General features: G+C 38.6%; 2 non-coding genes across 2 annotated transcripts; both read left to right on the forward strand.

The window, feature by feature from the left end:
• Window positions 1-1,461: 1,461 nt before the first annotated feature.
• LOC147931083 (small nucleolar RNA R71) lies at window positions 1,462-1,568 on the forward strand. The gene has a single exon (XR_015576885.1). It is a non-coding gene; the product is annotated as a small nucleolar RNA R71 (small nucleolar RNA).
• Window positions 1,569-8,389: 6,821 nt separating this feature from the next.
• LOC147931084 (small nucleolar RNA R71) lies at window positions 8,390-8,496 on the forward strand. Its single transcript, XR_015576937.1, has one exon. It is a non-coding gene; the product is annotated as a small nucleolar RNA R71 (small nucleolar RNA).
• The last annotated feature ends 468 nt before the right edge of the window (window positions 8,497-8,964 follow it).

Genomic DNA, 8,964 nt, shown 5'->3' on the forward strand with positions numbered 1-8,964 from the left:
ACAAAGTCAGTGGGAATCATGAAGTTTCCAACTTTAACTGGAATATCCTCTAAAACACCTTCAGGAATTCTTTAGGAGCGAGCGGCCAAGATAAGAGAAATCTGAGTTGACTTGAATTCTGTTATCCCAAGTCTCACAGCAACAGAATGTGGCATCAAGTTGATGCTAGAACCAAGGTCACAAAGTGAGTGTGCAAACCTTCCTGTGGAGATAGAGCAATCAAGTACAAAGCTTCCAGGATCTGGTAACTTCTCTGCAGTCCTATATTGAATGATTGCACTCACTTCCTTAGAGACAACCACCTCCTGCTTTCTCTCCTTCTTCCTCTGAACAGGCTGGTTTAACAGAATTGCACTGACATCTTTTGTAAGCAGTGCTCCTTCCTCAGGGCTCAAACCGTTTGATACCATTCTCTTGACATAGCGCCTAAGTGGTGGTGAAAGCTTTACTGCATCAATCAAAGGCATCTCAATCATCACCTTGTCCATCATAGCCTTGCATCTAGCTTCCTCAAGCTCCTGCTTAGACCTTCTTGGCTTAGGAAAAGGAATCTTAGGTTGGTACACCCTTTCAACAGCTGGAACCTGAGATTTTGCGGTTTCTGGGTTCGTCTGAGAGGAGTGTCGACCGACACCCAGGTGGTGTCGATCGACACCATCATTTGGAGTTGAGAGATTTGACAATTTTTCACCCTGTTCTGCAGAAACAATTTCAATATCATCATCATCCCTCACAGATATGGCATTACAAGCGTGCTTGGGGTTTGATTCAGTTCTTCCAGGAAGAAAACCCTCTTGCCTTTTGACGGACCCAGCAGTCTGAATAACCTGATTCTCTAACTTCTTGACATGAATGTTCAATGCTTCAATCTTTCCATTCAGCTCTGTGCAAACATTGTCAATCTTCCCATTGAATGTCACTGTCAATTGCTCCTGTCCTTGCAAAAGCTGCTCAAGCATGGCTTCCATTCTACTTTCTGAAGAATTCTTAGGAGGTGGAGACTGATAGGATGAGTTCCCATAGGTCCTTGTATAGCCATTGTTTTGTTGCTGCTTCTGGTCACCATTGTAAGGTCTGTTGCCTTGCTGATTACCGAATCTCTGTCCCTGATACCCAGCTCCATACACATAGTTTACATTCTCCTCTGTATTCTCTGGCTCTGGCTCAAAGGTCTCAACTCCAGCAGCAAATTGGACTGACTTCTTTCCAATAAGAAGATTGTGTGCTAAATCCAGCTTAGCATTAATTGAGGCTAGCTTGTTTGAATCAAACTCTCCATGCAGTCTCTTTCTTTCAGCATCAGCTCTTTTAGTGCTATTGCTAGAAGCCAAATTCTCAATCAAAACTTCAGCATCTTCTGGAAATCTTGTCTTGAAATTCCCATGACTTGCAGCATCCAAAGCTAACTGATACATCCATTCACACCCTCTAAAGAAGATACTCAACAGTTGTACCCTTGAAAAACCATGGTGTGGACAGTCCCTTTGATAAGCTTTGAATCTCACCCAAGCTGCCTTGAATGCTTCATCATGTCCTTGCTTGAATGAAGAGATCTTAACTCTCAGCTCATCTGACATTGCATCATCATAGAAATGGTTGAGGAAAGCCACCTTGATATCATGCCAGTTTGTCAAAGATCCAGCTGGCAACTGCTTCAACCACTGAGATGCCTCTCCTGCAAGTGAGTATGGGAAGAGCTTGCAGAATATGAAGTCCTCAGTCACTCCATTAGCCTTGATACTGGTCACAAGATCCTCAAAGTGCTCAATGTGGTCCAAAGGCTTCTCATGGGGCAAGGTTGGAAAAAGGTCTCTGCCAAACCAGTTGGAAGTAGGCAGGCTTCAGCTCAAAATCATACCTCTGGAATGGAGGAGGAACAATAGCAGACCGGTTCTCATACACAAGATCAGCCTGGTTGTAGTCAGCAATGGTCCTGATCAGATCCTGGTTATGATCCTGTCTTTGAACTGGGTTCTGTACGTGGTTGGCAGCTCCACGTACGTCTGCAGGAAGGGGGTGTCGACCGACACCCTGTTGGTGTCGATCGACACCGTCGACACCATCAGCTGGCTCGTCGACAACAGCAATTTCGGCAATCACATTGCCCTCAGCATAAATCTTTTGGCCCTGCTCATTGCGCAAGTGGCCCTCTTGATCCCTCAAAGTACCATCCTCATCTCGCATCAGAATGATTGGGTTAACCATCTTCGGAGATTTGGCTGCTTTTCGGTTCTCACGCTCAAGTTTTCCCAACTCTTGGTTTGACAGATTCACAGTAGGATCAATCTTGTTGCTCCTTGTGTGAGGTCTAGGAGGCATGCACCTGAAACACCAAAGAGAAGAAAAACCAAAACGTGTAAGTAGAAAATAAAAAGAAAAATTTAGACAAAATTAAAAACTCAAATCTAATGGTAGATCAAAGAGTCCCCGGCAACGGCGCCAAAATTTGATATGCTCAAATTAAACCCTAGAGCTACTCTCTCAAATTAAGAGATCACTGCAGTACTTAGGGGTCGAATTCCACAAGGACACAAGACTACACAATAAATTATAGAGTTTTATAATTAAGCTAAACAGATTAATTTGAATTAAAATAAAAGCAATGTTAAATATTAAATAAAAACTGTTGTAAATTCAGAATATCAAAAAGCTAGGCCTAAGGAATTTCTCAGGAAATTATGAAATATTAAATCAATCAATTAAATAGGATTCAAGCAATTAAGAACAGATCTAGAACTCTAAACACTTTTGTAAATTAAATCAGTTCTCACTGCAAATAATATCTAAAATTAAAACCAGAAAATCCAAACCTCTTTGTAAAATTCTAGGTTAAAAATCAACAATAAAATCAGGTTTAGATTGTTCACAAAATTATTAAATCAAATCTCTTTGCAAGAAATAATTTTGCTCATCAAAAGGTTTTATCAGGAAAATCAATTATATTCTCAAATCAATTTATTTTCCTAAAGTATTAATTCTAGGTGATCAATCAAGAATTAATATGAAGAACAACCTAAGATGAAGATCTAGATAGATAAAGAATCCTAAATAAACAGATCTAATAATTCATAAAAACCCTATGAAAAACCCTGAACCTAACAAGCAAACTACTCAGACATGATCAATGAAGAACAAAACATCTTTCTGAATAATAAGCAATTGAAATTAAAAAGAGTTCGAAGGAGTTCAAGAATTCTTCTCTACAAAGCAGATCTCTCTCTCCAAAGCTCTCAAAATCTCTCAGAGTTCAGAAAAAAATAAAACTTGCTAGAATAAAACTTAAGGGTTTCAAAAACCTAAAAACACTATTTATATGTCCTAAAACACGTCAGGGACTTGTGTTGCAAATATGAAAGACATTGGGCAAATTTGTAAACTTCCAAATTTATGATTCTTCATCGGCTGTAAAGGGTGTCGATCGATGCTCCTAAGTGGTGTCGATCGATGCCCTTGTTTTGCCTCGAGTCCAAATTGATTCTTCGAGATTTATGTTCCAAAACGATCCAAATTGCTCCATTTCGCTCCTTTCATGCTAAAAACCTGTAACGACTCAAAAATAATCTAGAAACAAATGAAAAGACACTAAAAGACTCCTTATATCATGGTTAAAAACCATAAAAACCATTATATATCACTGTTCCCAATTATTTCATCCTCATTAGGTGATTGAAACAGACTCCCATGACATTAACCTTATATTCAGTAATTGAACGAGGTACCTTAACAGGCTTTTGAGTGTAGCAGAAAATAATATTCGTTCTTAGAAGGAAACAACCACTAGTTAATTCTTGATGATGATTCAAAGAGCATTATCCCTTTAGGTATGATATGCTCAAATTTACCCTAGAGCTACTCTCTCAAATTTAGAGATCAATTGTAGTACCTAGGGATCGAATCTACAAGAACTCTAGACTCACACAATAGATTTAATAATCTTTTAATTATGCTAAATCAAAATATTAATTTAAAAACAATGCAGAAACAAAATTAAAAAGTGTTGTAAATCAATAGGAACAAACAATAGGCCTAGGGAAATTCTCAGGAAATCATGGAAAATCAGATCAATTAATTAAGCAAGCAGGATTCAATAATTAAGCACCGTTCTTGAACTCTAAACACAATTGTAAAATAAATCAGTTATCACTGCAAATATTATCTAAGTTTTAAAACCCAAAAATCCAAATCTTTTTGCAAAATTCAAGTTAAAAACCAGCAATAAAATCAAGTTTAGATAAGTTCACAAAATTACTAAATCAATTCTCTTTGCAAGAAGTAATTTTGCTCACAAAAGGTTTTTGTCAGAAAAATCAATTATATTCTCATATCAATCAATAATCCTAAGATCTAAATCCAGATGACTAATCAAAGATCTAGCATTAAGAACAACCTATGGTGAAGAACAAGAAAGATAATGAATCCAAACAATTAATCAATCTAACAATCCATGAAATCCCTAATGAGAAACCCTAAACATAACAAGCAGATCTACTCAGACATAAATGTAAGAACACAAATCATGAATAAAATAGATAGCATTACGAGATTAAAGAAGAAGAAAAGGAGTTCTGAATCTTCTCTGAAGTAGTCTTGATTCTTCTCTCCAAAAGCTCTCTAAAAATCTCTCAGGGTTTTCTCTCAAAAGTTGCAGGGAAAAATAAAGCTTAGCTCTAAACAATGACCTAGAAAACCTATTTATATTCCTAAAACACGTCCAGGGACTAATGATGCAAATATAGAAAACTTTGGGGCGATTTTGTAAATCATCAAAACTTGTGGGATAACTTCCAATTTGTCTTGTGGACACTGCATCGATCGACACCATCACTTGCATCGACCGATGCAAGTCTCTGAACTTGTCTCCCAACTTCACAGCTTAGCCTCAATGCTTAAATGTGCTCCAAATCTTCCTATTTAGCTCCATTATGCTCCCATCCATACTAAATCCTATAAAGACTCAAAAAGACTCTAAAAACACCAAAATGACTCTATAAATAAGACTTATATCATGGCTAAAAACACCTAAAAACCATGATATATCAATTTCCCCAGACTTAGCTTTTGCTTGCCCTCAAGCAAGTCAGGAACTTCATCTGTGGAAAAGGTTTGAAAACACCGAAACTCTTTTTCTTTTTAAATTAATGCCATGATCATCCAAACTATAATCCATATGCTTAGCAGACAAATCCCAATCGAACCACCATGTACTTCTCCGTTGGCATTTGTAGCATCCCAAATTCCACAACATCCTCCATTAAGCCTTCATCAATGGGATTCATCAATTTGATCAATGTCAATAACCTTCTAGACTCATTCCCGTACAATACCATAACAAGCAAGACAATATCTTTAACACATGTGGTACTCTTTCTCTCCCCCAGACTTATTCTATTTAATCTTCCTTTGAGATTTGCTTTTTTTTTTTTTTTTTTTTTTTTCTTATTATATTTTTTCTTTTTATTAAAGGTGTAGGCGAATAATGGGGTCATCGGTAATTTACCTACCCCTCGCTTCCAAGCTTTGTGTGATCATCTGACTCAAGAATAGAATAATGGGGTCACAGGTAGTTTACCTATCCCTTTAAACTGATCAAAATCATCACATCTTTTATTTTTTTTTATTTTTTAAAACAAAGCTCTCAGGAATTTTTTTTTTTTTAAACTTAAATAAGGGAGAGGAGTACCAATTTTTTTTCTTTTCTGAAATCTTTCTTGTCAAGTATGAACAAGGAGTCAAGCCCTGTGAACATTAATTTCCTTGATGAGTTAAAAGAAAAGCCCAGAAATTACCTCAGGCTTTTGTGGATTCTGTCGAAAATTTGGATGTCTCTGGTTCACTGGTCAGCCTTTGGATTTTTCATTAGTCAGATTTTGGACTCAATCTGCAGCATTAATCAACCAAGGCAGTATACTAAAAAGAAAAATCATAGTTCCCAACAAAATTTTTGACTCAATAAAACAATTTTTTTTTTTGACTCTCAAAAACAAAAACGTAGTTAGTAACTGCCTCCCCAGACTTAAACAACATTGTCCCCAATGTTATCAAGTAAGAGATTGGCAAATAAAATAAAAATAAAAATAAATCAAATGAAAAAGGAAAAAGAAAAACCTACCAGTGGGTTGCCTCCCACTAAGCGCTTGTTTTCAGTCATTAGCTTGACTGTGTCGGATCTCAGGCATCCGATGGATCGAAACATGGCAATGAATGCTTATGAGAGAATGACCTCTTCATCCAAGGTGGTGTGTAGGCAGTAGGTGCATGAGATCTGCCAAGAATGTGAGGATCAGGATCAGGGAGGGACGGAGGTATGGGTAGGGATCCTGCAAAATCATCAACAGAAGAAACAAACGCTCTACGATAATCTCGTGGCTTGGTTAACTGCAAAACAGTTTTTGTACCTTTGAAATTCTTATTGATGAATAGAGAAGGTTTGGGTGAAGAAGATGCATACCTTGGCCTTACCTGTGGGTTCTTAACTGTGGAATGGTTAGATTTCTGCTTTACAACTGGTCTAGGACTTGCAGCTAAGGAATCAACTCGAGAATCTTTAGTTTTAGCAAGTCTGGACGTTCTCGTGGAGGTGTGTTGATCGATGCTACAGTTGCATCGATCGATGCTGAGCCTGTAACTGCTTCTTCTTTACAGTTTCCCTCAACACTCTTCTCAACTGTCTCAATCTCCTTAACAAACCTAACAGTGATGTCTTCATGAAGCTTTATGATCATATCCACAGAAATTGTCTGACCATCAATAGTGGGGGCCCTCCTTAGCTTGTCCATCTCAAAGTTCATAACCAAATCATCCACATTCAAGGCTATGTATCCCTTCTTAGCATCAATGATGACACCAGCTGTAGCCAAGAATGAGCGTCCTAAGATGAGAGGATCACTAGGCTCTTTGTCATATTCCAGCACCACAAAGTCAGTGGGAATCATGCATTCGCCAATCTTAATCGGAACATCTTCTAAGACACCTTCAGGAATCCTTCTGTATCGATCAGCTAAGATAAGAGAGATCTTAGTTGGCTTGAAATCTGTCATCCCAAGTCTCACAACAACAGAATGTGGCATCAAGTTGATACTAGAGCCAAAATCACAAAGAGAGTGAGGAAACCTTCCTTCAGAGATAGAGCAATCAAGTACAAAGCTTCCAGGATCTGGTAATTTCTCTGCAACCCTACTCTGAATCATTGCACTCACTTTCTTAGAGACAATCACTTCATGTTTCCTCTCCTTCTTCCTATGTGGAGGCTGATTCAACATAATTGAGCTAACATCCTTGGTAAGCAAAGCTCCTTCCTCAGGGCTCAAACCATTAGTAACCATTCTCTTCACATATCTCTTAATACCAGGAGAGAACTTGACTGCATCAATCAAAGGCATTTCTATCATCACCTTATCCATCATAGCTTTGCATCTAGCTTCTTCAATCTCCTGCTTGGACCTCCTAGGCTTAGGAAAAGGAAACTTAGGCTTGTAGGCTTGTTGTGAATCGGATGGTTGAATTGGAAGAGAAACCGAAGCTGTTTGTGGGTCGTGTCGATCAATGCTGGCATTGTGTCGATCAACGCTTGATTGAGTTTGCATCGATCGATGCTCTTGTGTAGTGTCGATCGATGCTGACTCAACTGACGTATCTTCGTCTCCTTCCGTCACCAAAATCTCATTACAAGCATGCTTGGGGTTTGGCTCTATTCTTCTAGAAATATGTTCCTCTTGTCTTTTAACAGACCCATCGGTTTGAATCACTTGATTCTCCAGCTTCTTGACATGAGTGTTTAATGCATCAAACTTCCTGTTTAACTCAGTGTAGACATTGTCAATCTTCCCAATGAATGTCACTGTCAACTGTTCTTAACCTTGAAGAATCTGCTCAAGAATAGCCTCCATTCGACTCTCAGAAGTCTGTGGAGGTGGAGACTGATAAAAAGAATTACCATAGGTCCGTGTAAAGTTGTTGTTCTGCTGTTGCTTCTGGTGATTCGGCTTAGGAGATCCCACTATAACGCCTATTGCTTTGTTGATTTCCAAACTTCTGACCCTGATACCCATCTCCATACACATAGTTGACATCTTCTGTAGTCTATGGCTTTGGCTCAAAAATCTCAACATCTTCAGCAAAATGGACTGAGTTCTTTCCAACAAGAAAATTGTGCACTGAATCTAGCTTAGCATTAACTAAAGCTAGCTGATTTGAATCATAGCCTTCATGTGCTCTTTTCCGCTCTAGGTCCGCATTCTTAGTACTGTTGCTGGATTCTAGCCTTTGTATAAACTTTTCAGCCTCATCTGGGTACCTTATCTTGAAGTTCCCATCACTAGCAGCATCCAAAGCCATCTGATACCTCCAATCAATACCACTGAAGAAGATACTAATCAACTGCACCTCTGAGAACCCATGATGCGGACAATCTCTCTGGTATGCTTTGAACCTTACCCAAGCAGCTTTGTAAGATTCGGCTGGTCCTTGTCTAAAGGTGGAAAGCTTAATCCTCAGCTTATCAGACATCGCATCATCATAGAAATAGTTCAAGAATGCCACCTTGATGTCATTACAGGTCTTCAGAGATCCTGGCTTGAGTTGCCTTAGCCAATGAGAAGCTTCCCCAGCAACAGAGTAGGGAAAAAGCTTGTAGTAGAGATAGTCCTCTGTGACTCCATTAGCTTTGATGCTTGTGACTATATCCTCAAAGTGCTCAATATGGTCTAGAGGCTTCTGATAACAGGATTTTCACCCAGGGTATCAATTCCCTATGCAGTTATAGTACAAAGGGTTATCAATCAAAATGGTTGTTATGCTAGCAGATGAGATATGATCAGAACTATTTAAGTCAAGCCAAGCAATAAATGGGTTTGATCTAACAATCCTAAAATAAGTAAAAGAAGGTAAATAAACAAGAACCACACGACCTAAGCACTCGATGCAAGCATTCGAGTACATGATCAGGTGGAGTGCTCGGGTAAACAA

The sequence above is a fragment of the Camelina sativa genome, chromosome 12 (genome assembly GCF_030686135.1).
Source record: "Camelina sativa cultivar CO46 ecotype springtype chromosome 12, ASM3068613v1".
Lineage (NCBI taxonomy): Eukaryota > Viridiplantae > Streptophyta > Magnoliopsida > Brassicales > Brassicaceae > Camelina > Camelina sativa.